Source organism: Felis catus, chromosome D2 (genome assembly GCF_018350175.1).
Source record: "Felis catus isolate Fca126 chromosome D2, F.catus_Fca126_mat1.0, whole genome shotgun sequence".
In the NCBI taxonomy this organism is placed as follows: domain Eukaryota; kingdom Metazoa; phylum Chordata; class Mammalia; order Carnivora; family Felidae; genus Felis; species Felis catus.
The window spans coordinates 18019212-18042443 of record NC_058378.1 but is presented as its reverse complement, the minus strand read 5'-3'; the positions used below and the strand labels follow the sequence as shown (position 1 = coordinate 18042443).

The 23232-nt window shown below is 42.4% G+C and overlaps 2 long non-coding RNA genes across 2 annotated transcripts in view; both read left to right on the top strand.

Annotated features, from left to right (window-relative positions):
* LOC123380761 overlaps positions 1 to 9200 on the top strand; it is a 37581-nt gene extending 28381 nt beyond the window's left edge. The window contains exons 2-3 of the long non-coding RNA XR_006586914.1: positions 8204 to 8255; positions 9171 to 9200. This is a non-coding gene — a long non-coding RNA (uncharacterized LOC123380761). The remainder of the gene's footprint in view (positions 1 to 8203; positions 8256 to 9170) is intronic.
* Positions 9201 to 19394: 10194 nt separating this feature from the next.
* Positions 19395 to 20686, top strand: LOC111557026. The gene is made up of 3 exons (XR_002736764.2): positions 19395 to 19521; positions 20095 to 20201; positions 20652 to 20686. It is a non-coding gene; the product is annotated as an uncharacterized LOC111557026 (long non-coding RNA).
* The last annotated feature ends 2546 nt before the right edge of the window (positions 20687 to 23232 follow it).

Sequence of the window (23232 nt, the reverse complement as noted above, 5' to 3'; positions counted from 1 at the left end):
CAAACCCGGAAAGGGTGGAGTTTAACATTAGCTGCTTCTCGCTGCTTCCAGATGCGCGCAGACCACTCCCAGCCTCTGATCAAGTCTAATCATGAAGGGAGAATAAAGGAGACAGACTGCTTGTTCCAGCTGGATGGTCACAGTCAGTTACGCGGACAGGGATTTCCCGGACAAAGGTGCAGGGAGGGTCAAAGTCTTGGAGGGTGGGGCTGTGTTGGTTTGTCACTTTAATATGACCTCCGAAGGTGGGTTATCAGGGCACCTCTGGTCAGCCTGGGGCGACCAGATTCTGAGCGGTCACAGTCCTCCTACCTCCCACCTCCTGCAGATTCTCAGATGTGGGTTTCAGGTCCTCAGATCTGCCTGCCACCCACAGCCTCCCAGAGTCCCGGGGCTGTCACTGTGGTTCCTGCAGGGGAGAGCAGCCCCTTCTCGCAGCCTGACTCAGAGCTGACATCCTGCTGACCTGGCTGTCGTGATGCCCCTCAGGGAAATGGATGAAGGGAGCCCCATCAAAGATGTAACGATCACACAGAATCCCTGGAGCAGATCACACAGAATCCCTGGAGCACCGCTTCACAGCAACAGAAATCATTACGGAAGTCAATAATGCAAAATCAACCAATAATGACTTTTATTTTCCATGCTAATAAAATGACAGCACCAACCAAATTCACGACCTTTGGTAGACATGTACTTTGAGAATCAAAATGGCAGTTTTTAAAGTCTTTTGTCAACGAGCCCCTTCTATCATTCACTGCCTTAAAAAAAAAAATGATCTGACGTTCAGGGAATACATTTCAGAAATGACTTTTAACCTTGCCATTATCTAAATCGATTCAATTTGACCCAGTTTTGCCTTGTGTCAAGGTCAAAAGCACTTACGGTCTTAGGGACTGTATTTTTCAATTTCTGAAGAACACAGGGCATGCTCGCAAAATTGCCAACGGGCATACAAGATAGCAAAAACCTTGAATTAGTCGGAGCAAAGCGATCAGGATAAAGAATTGTCTTTTATTTTATTTTTAATTTTTAATGTTTATTTTTGAGAGAGAGAGAGACAGAGGGGCAGAGAGAGATAGAGGGGCAGAGGGAGGGGCAGAGAGAGAGAGGGAGACACAGAATCGGAAGCAGGCTCCAGGCTCCGAGCGGTCAGCGCAGAGCCCCACGCGGGGCTCCAACTCACAAACTGCGAGACCATGACCTGAGCCGAAGTCGGACGCTTAACCGACTGAGCCACCCAGGGGTCCTGTCTTTTATTTTCAATAGCAAGACAGAGAATTAACATCTTTGGAGCACCTATTTTGTGCCCGTTACTAAGATTCTTAAGGGATTCACGTGATACATCTTGGCACTTTGTTTACATTTCTGTAACCACTACCTAAAACTCAATTGAGCACACTTCTGTGATTCCAGAAAGCTCCCCCCCGTCCCCTCCCCCGGTCCCTGCCAGGCAATGCCAGTGCACCCCAGGTCACCGCAGCTCTAATATTTACTACCACAGATTAGATTTGCCTTTCTTTAAGGTCATGTAGAATGAACTAATACATCGCATGATCTGTCGGTGTCTTTTTATGTCCGGCATCTTTCACACACAGAAGTGTTTGAGATCCATGCATATACTTTTTATATTAGTAATTGATTCCTTTTCATTGCTGAGTGCTAGTTCATTTAAGGGATATACCATAGGGTATTCATCTGTCCCCTCCTCCACCTCCCCTCTGGCAACCACCAATTTGCTCTCTGTACTATAGGGGCGCCTGGGTGGCTCAGTCGGTTGAGCATCTGACCTTGGCTCAGGTCATGATCTCATGGTTTGTGAGTTCGAGCCCTGCGTTGGGCTCTGTGCTGACAGCTCGGAGCCTGGAGCCTGCTTTGGATTCTGTGTCTCCCTCTCTCCCTGCCCCTCCCCTGCTTGCACTCTGTCTCTGTCTCTCTCAAAAATAAACATTAAAAAAAAATTTGTAAGTCTCTTTGTGTTTGTTTGTTTTGTTTTTTAGACTCTGCATAAGTCTGTGTGACTTATTATGCACAGTCTTATATGGGACTTTTATAGGACTCTATGGTGGGGGGAGGACGAGGACATATATTTTCATTTCTTTTAGGCAAATGTCTAGGAGTAGAATTTCCAGGACATAGAGTAGATGCTTGTTTAATTTTTTCAAGAACTACCAACACATCTCCAAAATGTCGTACTCTTGGTTAAATATTAGGGCTCGTTCCACAGATATTGACCAAATACTAACAAAATGGAACAAAAATGTCTGCTGTTGGGACAGCTAGCTGGAGAAGACACAATGGACAAATAAGTTAAATATAAAATGTCAAATGGTGATAAGTGCTGTAGAGAAAAGTAAAGTTCAAAGGAGGGAGAAAGAAGCATCCGGCTTGGACAAGATTCACATTAGCTGTTGTCATTAAAAAAAAAAAAAAAAAAACAAAAAACGCAAAAACTGGATTCTGTTTCTTTTGTGACCCAGAAGTTGGCTCCTTGGGTTTTGCAGCCAGAAGGTGGTTCGGTGACCTTGACAAGAAGAATTTCAGTGAATCATAAGACCTCTTAGTTAACGGTGAGTCATTCTTGTCCGTGGACCAAAGAAACAGCTTTAAACCATCGTAGGTGACCTTTGGGCTCTGGAGTCAGGCAGTCTGGGCTCAAACACTGACTTTGGTCACTTGCTGAGTGCCCTTGGACAAATTATTACTTTCTCTAAGTCTTAGGTTTCCTATTTGCAAATAAAGACAATGTAAGAGCCCTAACTTCATAGGGTTCTAAGGTTAAAGGAGATAATGCTCATAAATTGCTTGGATGTAAGGACTGAAACATGAGAAACAGTGTCGGTTGTTGTTATTTTTTAAAGAGGAGACTTTTTTTATCTTAAAAAAATTTTTAATGTTTATTTATTTTTGAAATACCATGAAATTGGATATTCCACACAGAAGTCGAGTCTGTCTTTCTTTCTTTCTTTCTTTCTTTCTTTCTTTCTTTCTTTCTTTCTTTTTCTTTCTTTTTTAATGTTTGTTTATCCATTTTTGAGAGAGAGCAGAAGCAGGGGAGGGGCAGAGAGAGAGGGAGACACAGAATCTGCAGCAGGGTCCAGGCTCTGAGCTATCAGCCCCTAGCCTGACTGACATGGGGCTCGAACCCACGAACCCCGAGATCATGACCTGAGCCAAAGTCAAACGTTTCACCCACTGAACCCCCCAGGTGCCCCTGGAGGCTTGTTCTTCTGACACAAACCACATTGCTCCCAGCCTCAGGCTTTTTTTTTTCCTTCCGTATTTCTCTTCTCCCCTGTGTTGTCAGCATTTTCTCCACAGTCCCAAATTCCTGTTCATTTCTCCAGAGAGTGGTTCAATCGGCTCGCTTGTTTTATTGCTTTCTGAAACCCCGGCTCTCAGGGTCCAACCTCTGCCACGAAGCTTCTTCTCAACAAAGACTCCTTCCTCTTCAGGAGGAAATTTTACAGCAGTTGTATTTGATAAACATTTGACAAATGGTCTCTCTTTTGTCCTAGTTATCCTCATGTGTGAGAGGAGATGTGTAATTTTGGATGGGGATGGGCATTTCCCTATAGTCTGTCTGAGAGCCTGTGTTTTCTCAGCAGAGGTGATATCTCAGAGGCTTGACTTGGTTTTCTGACCAGTGGAACAGAGATTTGGGGGTTTGTGGGGCGCTGCCTATACCTTTCTCTCTTCTCCTTGCCTTGCAGAGACCAACTTCAGGACGCAGTGCAGGCCAGGGGGGTGGTAAGAAGAGCCTTGCTGGCTGGGGGGAATTTTCTCCGCTCTGTAGAAAGCCAGCTTCATCCCTGAACTGTGTTCTCGGGCTCTCAGCTTGTGTTTTGCATGTTTGTTTCACTAAAGAAGTCTTCAGGGTTTTCTTTATGCCTTTTAGCAAACTATATTCTGTTCCTTAGGTATTTTGCATTTGGAATTATGCCTTGAATTGCAGCTTAATTGTTCTTCTTTTACTTTACTTCTCTATAATTGCCAAGCTTTCTAATTTTATTTTCTTTTTAAAATACCTTTTAAAGATCCTCTCTCCTTAGCATACACACACACACACACACACACACACACACACACATGCAACCTAGGCGTAAATAGAACAAAGTATGTACAGGATTCGTATGAGGAAAACTACAAAGCTTTGATGAAAGAAATCAAAGCAGAACTAAATAAATGGAGACAGACTCCATGTTCATGGATAGGAAGACTCAATAGTGTCAAGATGTCAGTTCTTGCCAAATTAATCGATAAATTCAATACAATCCCAGTGGAAATCCCAGTGAGTGATTTTGTGGATATTGACAAGCTGACTCTAAAGTTGAACATTTAGGGGCGCCTGGGTGGCTCAGTCGGTTAAGCGTCTGACTCTCGATTTCTGCTCATGTCACGATCTCACAGTTCATGAGTTCGAGCCCCATGTCCAGTTCTACACTGACAGCATGGATCCTACTTCAAATTCTCCCCCCTCTCTCTGTCCCTCCCCTGCTTGTGCTCTCTCTCTCTCTCTCTCAAAATAAATAAGTAAACTTAAAAAATAAATAAACATTATTTAAATAATAAAGTTTAACATTTACATGGAAAGGCAAAGACCCAGAAGAGCCAACACAATTTGAATAAAGTTCGACGACTCACATTATCGGACTTCAAGGTTTAATGTAAGCTACAACAATCGAGACAGTGTGGTACTGGTAACAGAAGAGAAAAATAGACTCGTGTGTCAGAATACAAAGCCTAGAAATGGACCCACAGATAGTCAACTACTCTTTGACAAAGGAACGAAGACAATCCAATAGGGAAAGGATCATCTTTTCAATGAATAATGCTGGAACAGCTGGACATGTCTATGCAAACAAATGAATCAAGATGCAAATTTTACACTCTTCACAAAAATGAACCCCAAACGGATCTTAGACCTAAGTGTAAAATGCAAACCTGTAAAACCTCACAAAAGATGGCCGAAAAAAATCTAGTTGACCTTGGGCTTGGCCATGGCTTTTTGGATCACAAAGCGTAGTGAAAGAAAAAAAAAAACCTGACAAGTTGTACTTCATTAAAATTAAAAACTTCTGCTCTGTGAAAGACGCTGTTTAACAAATGAAAGACAAGCCACAGAGTAGGGGAAAATATTTACAAAACACATATCTAAAAAGGAAGGGTATCCAACATACACAAACTCAACCCTGAGAAAACAAACAACCCAGCTTAAAAATAAGCAGAAGATCTGAACCTGGAAAGATCTGAGCTTTAAAGTGATGGCAAATATACATATGAAAAGCTGCTCTCCCTCTCCGGTCATTAGGGAATTGCAAATTAAAACTACAAATTAGATGCTGCTTCGCACCTACACCACCAAATTCTGGCAAAGATAGGAGCAACATAATTTCTCATTCAGTGCGAGCAGGAATTCAAAATGGTGCAGCCACTTTGGAGAACGGCCTGGCGGTTTCTCACAAAACTAAACATACCCCTACCATATGATCCAGCAGTTGTGTTCCTTGGTATTTATCCAGTTAAGTCAAAAACTTATGTCCAAACAAAAACCATAGCAGGTCCTATACAGGGAGTGAACCCTAATAAAATCTGTGCATTTCAGTTCAGAGTAATGTATCGATATTGGCTCATTGCTTGTAACAAAGGTCCCTCACTAATACAAGACGTTAATAATAGGGGAACTATGTTGGGGGAAGGCACGTTATGAGGGAATATATGGGAATCTTCCTTCCACTTTCGGATCCACTTTTCTGTAAACCTAAAATTTTCCTATACATTAGCTTACTGGGGCAGTTGTAACCAAGGACCGCAAACTAGGGGACTTACAACAACAGAAATAGATTGTGTCTCAATTCTGGAGGCTAGAAGTCCAAAACGAAGGTACTGGGAGGGCTGGCTATGCCCCTTCTAAGACTCTGGGTAGAATCCTTCTTTTTTAAAGTTTATTTATTTATTTTGAGAGAGAGAAAGAGAGAGAATCCCAAGGAGGGTCTGCACTGTCAGTGCGGAGCCTGATGCAGGGGTCAAACTCACAAATCCTGAGATCATGACCTGAGCTGAAATCAAGAGTTGGTTGCTTAACCAACTGAGCCACCCAGGGGTCCCCTTCCTGGCCTCTTCTTAGTTTGTGGGGAGTCCTTCTGGGAAGCTGGCAGTTCTTGGAGTTCTTGGCTTACAGCTGCCTCAGTACAATCTCTGCCTCCATCACCACATCCCTGTTTCCTATCATCTTTGCTCTGTGCATGTGATGTTTGGGTCCAAAGGTCCCCATTTTATAGGGGCACCAGTCGCATTGGATTGGGCCCACCCCAATGCCCTCATCTTAGTTTGATTATCTACCTACATTCTATTTCCAACTGAGGTCCCATTCATAGGTATGGGGGACTTCCACATATCTTTTTGGGGGACACGATGCAAGCTGTAACATGCCCTAAAAAATAAAATATAAAATATAAAATATAAAATTAAAATTAAAATTAAAAAAAAATAAGGGTGTTAATTTTTAAAAGTCCCCTCTCCTTCTCTGGATAGGAAGATGGGAAGAAGTAACTTTCCTGGCTTTGGCTTAATTCTCTGGCATAGATATTTGACTAGTAATACCTATAGGCTCCAAGACTTGATGGTATTCATTATATGATTTTATATCATTCTCAGTATTCTATTGAAATAGAGGGGAAATAGTGAAATCTAAAGAAAAAAGAACCAACTCTTCTTTTATAGGACATAACTAAAAAATGAAAACTGCCCTCAAATATAAGCCATGATGAATATCAAGGTCTAGAAAGCAGCAAATAAAACTCGTAGAGTTTGAAGACAATTCCCGGCTTGTAGCATCTATGCAAAGAAGTCAGGATCGGGGGCAGAGAGGAGCCCAGTTTGTGACTGTGTTCGTTATGACACCGCACACTGGCTGGTCAGCTGCCTTGTTCAGATTAGGGCACTAACAAAAGCACGCTTCAGATTTCCTCACAAGTGGGAAGAGTCCCTCTGTTCCAAGTCGTGAGCTGTGATCTGGGCCCCAGTCATCTCTCTGTCTTGTCAGATGAAGCAGTGTCTCTAGGACAACACAGATCTATCTCTGCCAGAGACAAGTGGCTGCCTGCTGCTCGGGATCTACTCTCCCCCTCTCCCTAACTGACCTCACCCCAGTTTTCTTTGAGACCATGACCCTTGTAGCTGGGGGTTCCAGGAGACCTAACTGTGCTGGTGGCCTGGTTGGAAGTCCCCAGAAAGGGCTGCCCTTCATAAATCAGAGAAAGGCTTTCCAGATCTTCCTTCCTGGATGTGGGTACGATATCTGGAGGTTTGGCAGCCATCTTTTGACCATGACTATGCGGAGCTCACTCTCAGGAGAGTGGAACTGAATGAGAGAAGAAATCTGGGACACTGATGAAATTGGGGCCCGCGGCTGCTCCGTCCTCTTTTTTTCTCCTCCACACTTTTTCTTACAGTTTTATTTGTCATTTGGGCTTTAGGATTTGCCACATTTTGGATTTTGCTAATTTGCAAGACACCTAATATCTATCTACTTATTTGGCTTTATGCAATGTTAACGAACGCCAATGATCATTACAGGCTCCAAATACATGATTTTCTAATTTTATTATTCCCTCATTTATAAGCAGTGATAAAGGGAAAGGTTTGCCCATCAACTATTTGGTTGCTTTGAGGAACAATTCATGCAAAAAAGATCACGTAAACTCTTGACCCTTTTTTCTTTATCACTCTTCGAACTAAGGGGTTAGTGTCCTACTGTCCTTAAAGGCAACCAATTCAGAGATTTTTAACATGTTCATTTGTTTGTTTTCATCGTGAATAACTCCTGGACTTACATATATGTGATGTGTTTACATCCATAGCTATTATTATTTTTATTCATGTTCAAACTATCCTAGCCTTTGGCCCCTGGGAATCTCTTCAAGTGGCTTCTGAGGCGACCCCACTAAGTATAATGCTTTTTATACATTTTTAATGCCCTTTGTGAGGTTGTGGAAGTTCACTCCTTACTATATTGGCTAAGAGATTTTATCATGATTAGAAGTGAAATTTTATCAAATGTTCTCTCTGCAAGTATCGAGATGATCATATGGTTTTTAATCCTTTATTATTGTGGTGAATTTTGTAAATCACTCTCCTAATGTTAAATTAGCCTTTTTAGAAATTCAAGTATAATGAACAAGTGATGTTATATTCGTTTCAGGTGTATAATGTAATGATTCAACAATGCTATGTGCTACTCAATGCTTATCACGGTAAGTGTGCTCTTAATCCCCTTTATCAATTTCACACACACCCCCACCTCCCGTCCGGCAACCCCCAGTTTGTTCTCTGCATTTTAAGAGTCTGTTTTTTTCATTTACCTCCTTTTTGTTTGTTTGTTTTGTTTCTTAAACTACACGCATGAGCAAAATCACAGGGTATTTGCCTTTCTCTGTCTGTCTTAATTCATTTAGCATTTTACCCTCTAGATCCTTCCATGTCATTGCAACTGGCAAAACCTCATTCTTTTTCACAGCCAAGTAATAGTCCATACTGTATATACACCACGTCGTCTTTATCCATTCATCCACCAATGGACATTTGGGTTGCTTGTATATCTTCACTATTGTAAATAACGCGGCACGAAACAAAAAGGTGCATATATCTTTTCCAATTAATGTTTTCATTTCCTTTGGGTAAACACCCAGTAGTGGAATTCCTGTATTATATGGTAATTCTATTTTTAATTTTTTGAGGAAGCTCCATGCTGTTTTCCACAGTGGCTGTACCAATTTGCATTCCCACCAACAGTGCACAAGGACTCCTTTTTAATCCTAACCCTTGCCAACCCTTGTTATGTCTTGTGTTTTATTTATTTATTTATTTATTTAAAGCCGTTCTGACAGGTGTAAAGTGACATCTCGTTGTGGGCTTAACTTGCCTTTCAATCCCAGGACTCGACTTTCTTGGTCATGATACATTAATCTTTTTATGTATTGCAGGATTTCATTTGTTCTGTTGAGGCTTTTTGCCTTTACGCTCATGAGTGAGATTGATCTACAATTCTACTGTCTCATATCATTCTTATCAGGTTTTTAGCATGCCAACCTCAGAAAGTGAATTGGGGATTTTTTTTTTCCTTTTTAAAATATTCTTTGGCAGTTAATAGTACTTATTTCTTCCTGAAGGTTTGGTAAAGCTGGTGGTAAAGCCAATGGGACTCAGTATTTCTTCAACGGTATGTTTTGAAACTACTGATTCAATTTCCTTAATCAGTTTAAGACTATTCCTCTTTTCTTGATAACTGCATTTTTAAACGAATTTGTCCAGCCCATTCATTTTTAAAATGTACTCGTTTTTAAAATGTCCAATCCATTCATTTTTAAATGAATTTAAATTCATGCTTAAATGTATTGGCGTATATCACATCTTCTTATCCATTTGGTCTCAGGAGGTATGTATTCTTGATTGCTTTTCCAGCAGAATTCACTGGGGACTTTGTCCTCTCTTTTTCTTCATAAGCTTCAACCAAGGTTTTCTATTCATTTAACCTTTCTGAAGAGCTAACTTTTGGTTCTGTTGATCCTTCTTTTTCTTTGTTTCCTTTATCATTACCATCTACTTTCATCATTCCATGATTCTACTTCCTTGTCATTAATTCTGCTGTGTTCTTAAAGCAAAATTGGGTGCTTACCTCGTTATCGTAGAGGCTTGCTTTTTTTCCTAGTGTGAATACCTGACCTGATAGAGTACTGTTTTGGCTCTCCTGTAGGTTTGATATCTAATATTTTTATTATTTTTTATGTCCAACTATTTTCCCCTTTCCATTATAAATCTCTTTAGACCAACAAGCAGTTTAAAAGACTGTTTTTAATGTCTAAGTGTATGATTTTCTCCAGGTTTTTGCAGTTGCTAATGTTTATGTGCTCCAGTATAATTGCATCGTGGTCCTTATATGTATGTAATGCCAATCCTTCTAAATTTGATGCAGAAAGCAGATGGTCAATTTTCATGTGCATTCCATATGTGCCTGAAAAGGATGTGTTTTCTTTAATTTCAAGGTGTAACGTTATATGTTGTCTATATATTTATTCACATTTGGTGTGTTCGATTTATCAGTTATGGTTTGTCCACTACAATTATCTACAGAGAGATATATTAAAATCAAAATCTCCCACTATTAAGATGAATTTTTGTATTTCTTTTTCAATAGGAAATAGTCACTTTTTCAATAGTCAGTTTTTGATATACGTATTTTGAAATTAAATATCAATTTCCTATGCATTCATTCTTATGCATTGAACCTTTCCTCGTTATCTTTATCTCTAGTGAATCCCCAATGAAACTTACTTTCTTTAAATTCTTTAAAAAAAAATTTTTTTTTAATGTTTATTTATTTTTGAGACAGAGAGAGACAGAGCATGAACGGAGGAGGGTCAGAGAGAGAGGGAGACACAGAATCCGAAACAGGCTCCAGGCTCTGGGTGGTCAGCACAGAGCCTGACGCGGGGCTCGAACTCATGGACCGCGAGATCATGACCTGAGCTGAAGTCGGACGCTTAACCGACTGAGCCACCCAGGCGCCCCTAAATTCTCTTTTTTAATATGAACTTTATTGTCAAATTGGTTTCCTCTTTAAATTCTTTATGTCAGCTTTTGGGGGGTTAATATTCAACTAGTACATATTTTCCTATTCATTGACTTTTAATCACTTAAGGTAATACCTTATAGGTATACCTCTTGTAATCAGCCTATGCATGGCATTATTTTAACTCAGTCTTCCACCTTTTCCTTCGAACTGTAGAGCTTAGTCATTTTACATTTATTATAGTTACTGATTGCTAGGTTTCTATTCATTACTATAATATTATATGGTTACATTTGTCTACTTTTTCTATTTCTATTTTCCTCCTTTTTCTGCCTACTTTTGGAATGATTGCAAGTCTTCTACCCACTCATTTCATTTTTTTCTGTCTACTTTGTTTGGAAATTACATTTTCATTCTTTTCACAGAACTCCACTGCATGGCTATATCATAGGGTACTCAACCAGTCACCAACTGATGAACATATAGTCTATTTTCAGTCTTTTGCTATTATACACAGCACTGTAATAGATAGCCTTTACCATTTCTACTTTTTATTTATTTTTATTTTTTTAATATTGAATCTATTGTCAAATTGGTTTCCATACAACACCCAGTGCTCATCCCAACAGGTGCCCTCCTCAATGCCCATCACCCACCGTCCCCTCCCACCCACCCGCCATCAACCCTCAGTTTATTCTCAGTTTTTAAGAGTCTCTTATGGTTTGCCTCCTTCCCTCTTTGTAACTTTTTTTTTTCTCCTTCTCCTCCCCCATGGTCTTCTGTTAAGTTTCTCAGGATCCACATAAGAGTGAAAACATATGGTATCTGTCTTTCTCTGTATGGCTTATTTCACTTAGCATCACACTCTCCCGTTCCATCCACATTGCTACAAAAGGCCAGATTTCATTCTTTCTCATTGCCAAGTAGTATTCCATTGTGTATATAAACCACAATTTCTTTATCCATTCATCCGTTGATGGACATTTAGGCTCTTTCCATCATTTGGCTATGGTTGAAAGTGCTGCTATAAACATTGGGGTACAAGTTCCCCTATGCACCAGCACTCCTGTATCCCTTCGGTAAATTCCTAGCAGTGCTATTGCTGGGTCATAGGGTAGTTCTATTTTTAATGTTTTGAGGAACCTCCACACTGTTTTCCAGAGCGGCTGCACCAGTTTGCATTCCCACCAACAGTGCAAGAGGGTTCCCTTTCTCCACATCCTCTCCAGCATCTATAGTCTCCTGATTTGTTCATTTTAGCCACTCTGACTGGCGTGAGGTGATATCTGAGTGTGGTTTTGATTTGTATTTCCCTGATGAGGAGCGACATTAAGCATCTTTTCATGCGCCTGTTGGCCATCTGGATTTCTTCTTTAGACAAGTGTCTATTCATGTTTTCTGCCCATTTCCTCACTGGATTATTTGGTTTTTGGGTGTGGAGTTTACCATTTCTACTTTTTAAAGAGTAGTTTCTAGCCTTTTGAAAGCTTAGATTTTCAGGTACGTATATGTCGCCTATAAAGACTAAAAGTAAAAAGCATCTTTAACCTCCTCTTGAAAAATACAAGGACCTTCAAGAACTTTAAAAATGACCAACACTCTTTCGATGTGAATTTTATATTGTCTAGAATTTTAATTCTACACTGCTTTTGGCCTGTAAGTCTAATATTATTGTTTCTTGTATTATAAATGTACATTAGATTTACCGACGTATTCGTCAATTTCTTGGCTTGCCATTTTTCCTTATATGATAGGTCTTCCAGCTGCTGTCCCTTTGGAATTCACCTCGTTCCTTGAATCTGAAAATTGGTGTCTGTCCACTATCCTGGATACATTTTCATCTATAATTTAAAAAATATATATGATCTGGCCTCCTCATGCTGAGAGTCTGTTAAGACATTTGTCACACCCTATCACTGTAGGCTCTCTGTTTCCTGACTCCTTTTTCATGGTTTGTTTCCCTTTGTGGCACCAAGTTGCCTTGTAGAACATGTTTCTCACCTGTCTTCAAGTTCACTGAATTTCTCTTTAGCCATCTCTAATCTGCTGGCTAATCCATGGGGTTTTCATTGCACTGCTTGCTTTCTCATTTCAATTGTTCTTTTAAAAAAGTGTCTTCATACTCATTTTGTGGGATCTGTTGTTCCTAGCTCATATTTTCAAGATCCCTTTTAGGACTTTTTTTTTTTTTTTCTGTCTGTGGATCGTGCTGGCTCTGGCACATAGTGCTTTCTTTCCTTGTGGGTCTTGTGACTTGTGCCACGGACACCTTATTTCCTTGGACCATTAGTCCCGAAAAGCCTTTGAGTCCTGGGATAGTGCTGAGTTCTTTCATTTGCTTTTTGCAGTAGCCTGGATGTGATGCAAACTTGGGACTACTTTTTTTTTTAATTAAAAAAAATGTTTATTTATTTTTAGAGAGAGAGAGAGAGTATGTGTGAGCAGAGGAGGGGCAGAGAGAGAGAGGGAGAGAGAGAATTCTAAGCAGGCTCCAGGCTCTGACCTATCAGTGCAGAGCCCAAGGCGGGGCTCAAACCCACAAACCATGAGATCATGATCTGAGCCAAAATCGAAAGATGCTTAACTAACTGAGCCACCCAGGGGTCCCTACCTGGGACTACTTTCAATAAAATTATCTACAAGTGGTTTTTAGAGGCTACAGAGATCATCTGAATTTAGTCCCAACACTTGGACAATATCTCCTTTAGAGCTATGTATTCTCAGGGGAATGTTTGTTCTTTTCCCCAGCAGTTAAGTCTAGACAGGTAATTTCCTGGCTTTAACCGTCTGCAGTTAAGGTTTATTTCTGGTTCACCCTAACACAAGAAATTATAGCCCTCTGGGTTCCCGGTCTTATGCATCTATTCTGTATCAGATTCCTTACTTGGGATGGTCCCTAAGATTTCAATCTGGCCTCTCACACCTGTGTACGTATCCAAGCAGAACCTCAAGTTTTCTATGTTTCAAGAGAAACCTTCTAAGTGAAAACTAGCTTTCCACTTGCTTACCTCCTAAGGTTTGTGCTTTTGCTTTGCTCTGAGTCTCTGTGGATTCCTTGCTTTGGTTCCATCCAATGATGCATTTAAAAGGCACGATTGAATATGGTCACTTCAATCCGAAGGGTTGGACAGGGTGCCCAAACTGCCTTACTGCCGGAAGCTGAAGTTTGGCTTTTGGTTTTGACAGAAAGTCTTGGGTGGCCCAGGGACTAAACACAAACAATCCTACCACGGCCCACAGGAAACTACTCATGCTCCGTCTCTCCTCCATGACAGGTCCCTTAGATGAAAACCAAAGCAATAAATTACCAACTTATAATAAATCACTACTGGTGGCATTTCTGGCAGGTTGTCTTGTCACAAGCGAAGGATATGCTTTTCTAAGTGAGGAAAGAGTGGGTGGCTCTTGTGCGAAGGTTGAGATAACCTGATACAACTCCTCCAGGGCAGTGATGAACTTTTCGGGACCATTTCAAAATTTTCCAAAGGGAATAATATCCAGGTTGATAACGAGCCCTCAAAGCAACAGCTTAGCTGCCCAGAATAGCTCAGAGCATTTTGGAGCCTGCAGTTTCTCTCTCTCTCCTGAGACTCGGTATTGCAGCCATTCACAACTTAAAGAGCATGATTTATTCATCCCCCAATATCATGAGAACCAAAATGGATTGAGTTCATTTGAAATGCAGATGTGTCTGCACTGTAATTACAATTGCCCTTGTGATTTTTACCACGAAGCGCAGCCCTCAAGTGGAAATGAGAAAGATGTGGGCCACAACAGCAATGAAATATTTTGGCCCAAGACTGAAGCGAGTTTTAAAATACACACAAAGAGGGGCACCTGGGTGGCTCAGTCAGTTAAGCGCCCGACTTCGGCTCAGGTCATGATCTCATGGTCCATGAGTTCGAGCCCCGCGTCGGGCTCTGTGCTGACCGCTCGGAGCCTGGAGCCTGTTTCGGATTCTGTGTCTCCCTCTCTCTGCCCCTCCCCTGTTCATGCTCTGTCTCTCTCTGTCTCAAAAATAAATAAACGTTAAAAAAAATAATAAAATAAAATAAAATACACACAAAGAAGAGCGGGAAACACACGAGGAACAGACTTGGCTAACATAACTTTTTTTCCTTCCCTCTGATAAATACCTTGCTTTAGACCCCATGAAGGGACATTCGTGGTGACCACAGGCAGAGAAGGTAAAGGGGACATATTAATTATCTTGTGGACGGCGTCTTGTTCAAGAGACTGCAGAAAGCTGGTGAGCATTTCTGAAGGCTTCTCAGAGGCACAAAACTAGCTATGATTCATGGAAAATGGCATCTGCTTTAGCGAAAATGCCACACCTCCTTTTGGGAGACGTGAGCTACTTAAGTAAGACACGATTGAATCCTGGGGCACCCTCAAGACTCACATCCACATACAGATTACATCCCATGTTGTACCCTTGCCAGAGGCCATTTCTGAGACACACACACACACACACACACACACACACAAACCCACACGCAAAACACCATTTGTTAGAAATATCTTTAGGAGACCATGATAGCATCACTTTCCCCTGGGACCTTCCAGAGAGCAGTGGTTTAAATCTTAGTTTTACCCACCAGCTGTGCCACCTGGCACGAATTACCTAATTTTTCTCCTCATCAGTTCCCTCCTCTACACAATGGGCGTAATGATATCTACCCCATGTGATGTCAGAAGGCGGAATGCCTGTGAAAATAAAGTCTACACAAGTGTCAGTTGAGTTTACCGTTGGGCACAAAGCATATTTATACAGCAGAATAGCAGAAATCCCAGGCACAGAGTGAACGGGCCCACGGTAGACCCCTCCTCCTCTTTCACTCTTGATCTTGTTGACAAGTTCTTTTACAAGTTACAGTGTCTAGGCTCCACCCTGACCAAGAGCGGGAGGGCAACAGCGTTAAATGCCTTTGCTCAGTTGGGGTATTGAATTCTGGGATGGGCTGTTGCCTTTATGGCAGGGGACAGGTCCCCAAACCAGAAGTTCCTTCGGTTTCACGTGGCCTTCTTCTTTAGGGGAGCCTCTAATACGAATGTTCCTGGGTCGTGGGACAGGTGGATATTTGCTAGCAGGGACGACAAGGAGGAGAGTTGGCCATTGCGGGAAACTCTGTGATCAGCTTTGCCCAAGAAAAACCTGAATTGGCCTGTGTACTGTGCCCCCTGTGAGAGTCAGGGAGGCCCCTACCCTATCCATGTCTGATACATTTGACCCCGGCCCCTTATCACGGTAATTAAACAGGGGGTGGAGGGCTGCCTTTCCCAAAGCCAGCCAAGTGATAAGCCAGCCTGTGGCCTGTAGCTCGATCCCCCTTATGAATGGCACGTCAGTCCCGAACATTTGAAACGACCCTTCTATTCCCACGTTGTTCTCAGGAGAATTGTTTCTTCCAAGCAACTGCTGCCTGATCTTAGTTTGCTCTTGAGTCTTAAACTATGTGCATTCTTTTTTTTTCTTTTTTAATGTTTATTTTTGAGAGAGAGAGAGAGAGAGAGAGAGCATGTGCGAGAGTGGGGGAGGTGCAGAGGTGGGGGAGGGATCCAAAGCGGGCTCTGGGTTGACAGCAGAAAGCTCAATGCGGGGCTCGAACTCATGAACTTTGAGGTCATGACCTGAGCTGACGTCGGATGCTTCGCCGACTGAGCCACTGGGTGCCCTGATGTGTACATTCTTTAAGACCTCTGGTCATGGTAGTCCAGTTTGCCTAACAACTCTGTTACTGTGCCCTGAGACATTGATATTTTGAGTGTGTAGGATCCATAATAGTGACATGTGAATTACCGATGCTTACAGTGTAACCGTTGATCAACCCCTGAAGATATTGTGACCTAGCGTCTTCTTAGGAAAACTTGCCTGAAAATTTTAAGCTGGGAATGTCACTAGAACCACGGTTTAGAAAAAAACTACAGGCAGGGCGCCTGGGTGGCTCAGTCGGTTAAGCATCCGACTTCGGCTCAGGTCACGATCTCGAGGTCCGTGAGTTCGAGCCCCGCGTCGGGCTCTGTGCTGACCGCTCAGAGCCTGGAGCCTGTTTCAGATTCTGTGTCTCCCTCTCTCTGCCCCTCCCCTGTTCATGCTCTGTCTCTCTCTGTCTCAAAAATAAAATAAACGTTAAAAAAACAAAAACTACAGGCTCCTTATATGTTTGGCACCTGCATTAGGAATTGTGTACAAATTCTTCATAATGTCTGTGCATTGACCCTCAGAACAACCAATAAAATCTCAATTATGGGAGTGCCTGGGTGGTTCAGTGTCGGTTGAGCAGCCGACTCTTGATTTCAGCTCAGGTCATGATCCTAGGGTCTTGAGATTGAGCCCCATGTTGGGCCCATGATGAGCTGATGAGCATGGAACCTGCTTGGAATTCTCTCTCTCTCTCTCTCTCTCTCTCTCTCTCTCTCTCTCTCTTCCTCTGTCTCTTTCCCCCGCTACCACTTTCTCTCTCTCTCTCAAATAAAAAAATAAATAAAAATTTAAAAATTCTCAATTACGAAAGGAAAAAAGGATCTGAACGGACACCCAGGCACCACACCGAGCAAGGCATACAGGTGGCCAAAGAAAGCATGCGAAAAGCTTCTCAACATCACCTCTTGTTAAAGGTACTGCAGATTCAAACAACAATGAGATCCCACTACACACCCGTTAGAATAGCTCCAAGTCTGGAAAACTGGCAGGCCCACATCCTAGCGAGAATGAGGAACTCTCGTTCCTTGTTGACGGGGATGCGAACCTGGGTATAGCTGCTTTGAGAGACAGTGTGGTGGTTTCTTTCAGAGCTAACCGTACTTTGACCATGCAGTTCAACAATCTCGCTGCCAATTTACCCAAGTGAGTGGACAACTCACCACACAAAAACCCGTACACGAATATTTATAGCGTCTTTATTCATAGTCACTAAAACTGGGGAGCAACCAATGTGTCCTTTAAGATAAATATACAAAGTATATTATATCCGGATAATGCATAAAAAGCAATGGGATACCAAGCCATGAAAAGACACGGTGGAAACTTAAATGCATATCGCTAAGTGAAAGAAGTCAGTCTGAAAAGGTTACATCCAGGCATGCCTCGCCAAGCCCATATCAGATGGCAAACTTAGTTGATAAATGTTGTGCGTGTTCTGACGGCTCCCTCTCTCTCTGAGACACAATATTGAAATCGGGCCAAGTAATTCCCCTACGGTGGCCTCTAAGTGTTCAAGTGAAAGGCAGAATCACACGTCTCTCACTGTACATCAAAAGCTAGAAATGATTAAGCTCAGTGAGGAAGGCTTGCCGAAAGCTGAGACAGGCCAAAACCAAAATCAAGAGTCGAAAGCTCAACCGACTGAGCCACCCAGGTGCCCCTGGAATTGAACGCTTATTTCAGTGAGTGGATGGGAGTTGATGGGAGCTAGATTTCTCAGTGTTGGAGTAGAAAGTTACAGACAAGGGGCAGAGGCTGGATATATATATATATATATATATATATATATATATATGATCTACATTATAAGATATACATATGATATATATAACTGTATCTTTATAGAGGTCTCTCTCTATTTCTATATGTGTGTGTGTATGTGAGATACATATAGCCTGTGTCAGAATCCCCCCTTTTTTTTTTAATTTATTTGAGAGAGAGACAGACAGACAGAGACAGAGTGCGAGTGGGCGAGAGGCAGAGAGAGAGGGAGACACAGAATCCAAAGCAGGCTTCAGGCTCTGAGCTGTCAGCACAGAGACTGCCATGGGGCTTGAACTCACGAACCATGAGATCATGACCTGAGCTCAAGTTGGATGCTTAACCGACTAAGCCACCCCGGCAGCCCCAGAATCTCCTTCTTTTTTTTAAGGCTGAATAATATTCCATTCCATTCCATTCATCTGTTGATGGACATTTGATTTATTTCTGCCTTTTGAGTGTGAATAATGCTGCTGTGAACTTTAGTCATTTTTATTTTTAATTTTTATTTTAATTTTTTTAGAGAGAGAGAGAGCACAAGCTGAGGAGAGGGGCAGAGGGAGAGAGAAAGGATCTTAGCAGGTTCCACACTCAACACAGAGCCCAACGTGAGGCTTGATCCCATGACCCTGGAATCATGACCTGAGCTGGAATCAACAGCCAGATGCTTCATGAACTCAGTCACCAAGGAGCCCCTAAACATTTTTAAATTGACAAATGTGGGGTACAAGGTAGAGAAATGTAGGACACAGTATGTGGACGTTAGTGGGACAAGAGCTACTTGAATCCCCATGTAGAGAGAGGGCATCTCAGGCCAGACTGCACCAGTAATTTGGCAGAGAACTTGGCCCCTGACTCCCATGGCTGACAGAGACTTGGATTCCCAGTGAGTGAGCTGAAGGTCAGCTCTGGCTGGAACTTGTCCTTGTTAGCAGGGACTTGAAACGTGTTTCTCTCTGCATTTGAAGAGGCCGTGCAGAACTAGGGGTCTCCTAATTCTCGAGCTTTGGGGCATATGCCCTTCCTGCAGAAGTTGTGTGTCCACGACGGTGGCTTTGTGTCCAGTGGGTCCTGAGGAAATTTGCCAAGTGATTCACTGAATGACTGATGTGTTCACCGAGTTAGTGAGGAAAATGACACACCCTGGGGTGGGGGGCAGGGTATGAATGTATGAATGTGTCAGATGGATTCCGTACTGGAGGAAGATTAGCTGATACCCAAGAGAAGAAAAAGAAGTATCTGATGGACCATACAGCATTCAGGGGACCCCTCTCCTAGTTACTGATATTTTCTATTGCGACCAGCCTTCTTCGGAATGCCTTTTTAAGAAGGAGATGTCACATGTAGTTTTGATTCTTAGAACCTGACGGGGTCATAAGATGCCTTCTATGAGAACGAATACTGAGGCATCCGGTGGCAAGGAGTGAGGGTCTCCCCTGTAGGAAGCGTACAGAGAAGGATCTAACATTTATGGAGTGGTTGCAAGGTGAGAGCCAATGGCTTGGTTCACAGGGACGGCTTTTTGCACTGGGTGTAGTTCAGGGGGAGGGTGAGGTGGGTGCAGTACCTTAGAAAGAAAAGTGAGAACATAAGTTTATGCACCCAATCTGATTTTTTTTTTTAACATTTATTTATTTTTGGGACAGAGAGAGAGACAGAGCATGAACGGGGAGGGGCAGAGAGAGAGGGAGACACAGAATCGGAAACAGGCTCCAGGCTCTGAGCCATCAGCCCAGAGCCTGACGCGGGGCTTGAACTCACGGACCGCGAGGCTTGAACTCACGGACCGCGAGATCGTGACCTGGCTGAAGTCGGACGCTTAACCGACTGCGCCACCCAGGCACCCCGCAACCAATCTGATTTTTGAGAGAGCTTGGAGTTGGGCTTTGTTCTGGAGGCCAGGTGTGGCCTTGCCTCAGGGTGGGTGTGGCAAGGGTGGGCAGATGCAGATGGTTGTGGGAGGTACAGAGCTCAAGGGGCTCAGTGTGTTCTTTGGCTTGGCCCTTGGGTGAGTGACAAACGGATTGCAGAACATGTGCTCTCTCCCTCCTCTTGGCAGGTGGGTGTGTAGCCTGTGGGTTGGACCAATGTGGTCAAGAAAGTCCTGCCAATGGGCAGTCAGAGGCGATGGTGCCTCAGGGCCTGTTGGCAGCACCAGAGGCCAAGGTGAGTTGATAAACGTGAGGCATTTGCATATCAACAAGGCCAGGAGCATCACCAACTAGTTGGAAAGCATACTTTGGGAATGAAACGTTCATCAAGCCCAAATCCTTCCAGTTGTCAAACAGTGGGAGAGTATCAGGAGAGACAGAGGAACGGCCTTTGCTCTTAATCAGTCTTGGTCATCTTATGATCCATAAGCCCCTCCCAGGAGCCCCAGCATTATTCCAGATAGATTCAGACTTTTCTTGACATCTAGGAATCGACCACATTGATTAGCTGTGTTCCACGTCTTATGTCGATGGTTCGCAAATGCTAACAATCCCAGCCAACGTTGACGATCTGGTCACTTTTCTCTGTCCTTTCACTACTAGCCCAGTGCCACATACACTAAAAGCTGATGCCTGAACCGTCTTCTAAAAACGAATACCTGATTGTGTCTCTCTGCTCTTACAGCCTTTCATCGGCTTTCCCTGGCTCAGAAAATAAAGGCAAGTTCCTTGACATGGCTGGTAAGGTCTTGCCTGGTCTGGCCCCGCCTCCTTCTCCAGCCTCACTGCCCAGCCGGGCCCCCTCGCCCTGTCTTTCAGGCTCTCGTATTTGCCAAGCTCTCGTCTGCCACGGGGACATTGCACATGCTAGGTTTCCTGCCTGGAATGATCTTCCTCTTTGTATCTAGTTAATTCTTACTCACCATGACTCGAAGGTCACTTGCTCAAGGAAGCTTTTTCTGATCGCTCTGACCCATTTGAATACCCCCATTATGGACTCTCAGGGAACCACGAGCACTTGCATTTAGAAACGATTGCAATTGTGTATTTATTTATGTATGTTTTTTATTGGTGTTTGTCTCTCTTCCAAACTGTTAGCTCCGTAAGGGCGGAAGCAATATTGCTTTTGCCCATCGTTGTATCTCAGTGCCTGTTATTCCCTCAACAAATATTTATCGAGCACCTGCAAACGTGACAGACGCTGCTCTGATGCTCGAGATGCTCGCATGAACAAAATGGAGGTCCCGCCCCCCATGGAGGGTGCTTTTTAGCACAGATTAGTCTACTAATATTAGCTTCATAAAATTCGTCAATAGTTACCATGTGCTAGGGCACTTGCTAAGTGCTTTTCATGAATTACCTCACTTAATCCCCTCAAAATCTGATTTTTACCTTTTTTAAATTCCTCTTCTTTCAGCTGTTAAAAATGGAAACTTGAGTCTCTCAAGCCCCTCATTTCACGGCATATTATTGCTAGCGACCTGCTGGACTCTTCCTCGGTTCATGGATTGATTTTCCTTTATCCCCTATTTCTGCTCCTGTAATGCACCTTTCTCTACCTGAAATAATTCTGGTGGATCTTTTTGCTTGAATGTATTTTTCAAAAATAAAGTTTGCCACTTTGATGCGTTTTTATTGACGTGTGATGAATTTTTAATTTACACAAAATTTGTATGTTATATATTTCTTTTCCCCATTGGCACTGCTCTTAAGATCTATCCATATTGTATGCATCTAATTCCCCACTTCTATCTGCTGTATAGTACACTGTAAAATGCATTTAATACACTGCACCCCTCCAGTTCTTAGAGATGAACAACCACATTTCCATCAACGTAAGTAATGTGTGATTTACACAATGAACACACTCATACATTTATCCTTATGTATGTAGAGACAAAATTAAACACCTGATGAGTGGCAGAACAAGAAGTTTCATGCAGCTACAATTTCTCACACCTAGAATTGGTGTGAGTAGCAAATATTAATGATAGAAAACAAACTGAGGGTTGATGGAGGGAGGTGGGTGGGGGGTGGGCTAAATGGGTGATGGGTATTGAGGAGGGCACTGGTGATGAGCACTGGGTGTTGTATGTAAGTGATGAATCACTGGGTTCTATTCCTAAAACCAATATTTCATTGTATGTTAACTGGAATTTAAATAAACATTTGAAAAAAAATCATGTAAATATTACATACTAATTGTGGAAATGTAATGATAAAACTTTCTAAAACATTAAATGGTACCAATTGGACACGTTTAATAGATAAGGAATTAGAGGGGCGCCTGGGTGGCGCAGTCGGTTAAGCGTCCGACTTCAGCCAGGTCACGATCTCGCAGTCCGCGAGTTCGAGCCCCGCGTCAGGCTCTGGGCTGATGGCTCAGAGCCTGGAGCCTGCTTCCGATTCTGTGTCTCCCTCTCTCTCTGCCCCTCCCCTGTTCATGCTCTGTCTCTCTCTGTCCCAAAAATAAATAAACGTTGAAAAAAAAATTTTAATAGATAAGGAATTAGACTGTTTGAACTGTGCTTACAACCAAAGAACAAAGGGGAGGCAATATTATCCAAGTAGATTTGACACTAGATCTTTACTATGCAAGTAGGGAATCCAGAATGTTTCTTAGTTTCAATGGAAGCCTCTTCCATGGGTCTACTGTTAATGGACACAAAGAGCACATAAAGTGTATCATATCTACCATAGCCCAAATCAGACAGGTTCGCTGCATTCTGGCCATGCAACAATATAGTGGAGTTTCACGTAGAGTATTGAACATGACGACATCTGAGATTCTTTACCACTTTAAGATGTCCTTGTTTAACTTGTGAGTCTATAAGCTGACTGTTTCACTTGATATTGTGAAAAGAGATTGAAGACACAGCTGCTGCTCTCAAAGAACTCAAGGTCTAGTTAGGAGACAGACAATAAACACCTAGTTAAATATGGCAAGATCTTTGCATTATCATGAAACCACACAGATCTTTATCATAACACAGAAATGAGATTACTCAGGCCAGGAAAACAGAGTCAGGCTTCCTACAGAGGGTGATGCCTGGAAGGAGGGGTAGCAAGTGTGTATGCAGACAAGGAGGAAGGCATGCCCTGTGTCTGAAACTGTACATGCCAAAGTACACAGGTGAAGTAATAAATGATTTTATTTTATTGAAAAATAAAAAAATACTCTTTCAATAGCATTTATAAAATCAAATATCTAGGAGTGAATTTAATGAAAGATAAGCAAGAATTTTACCCTGGAAACTGTAAGCATT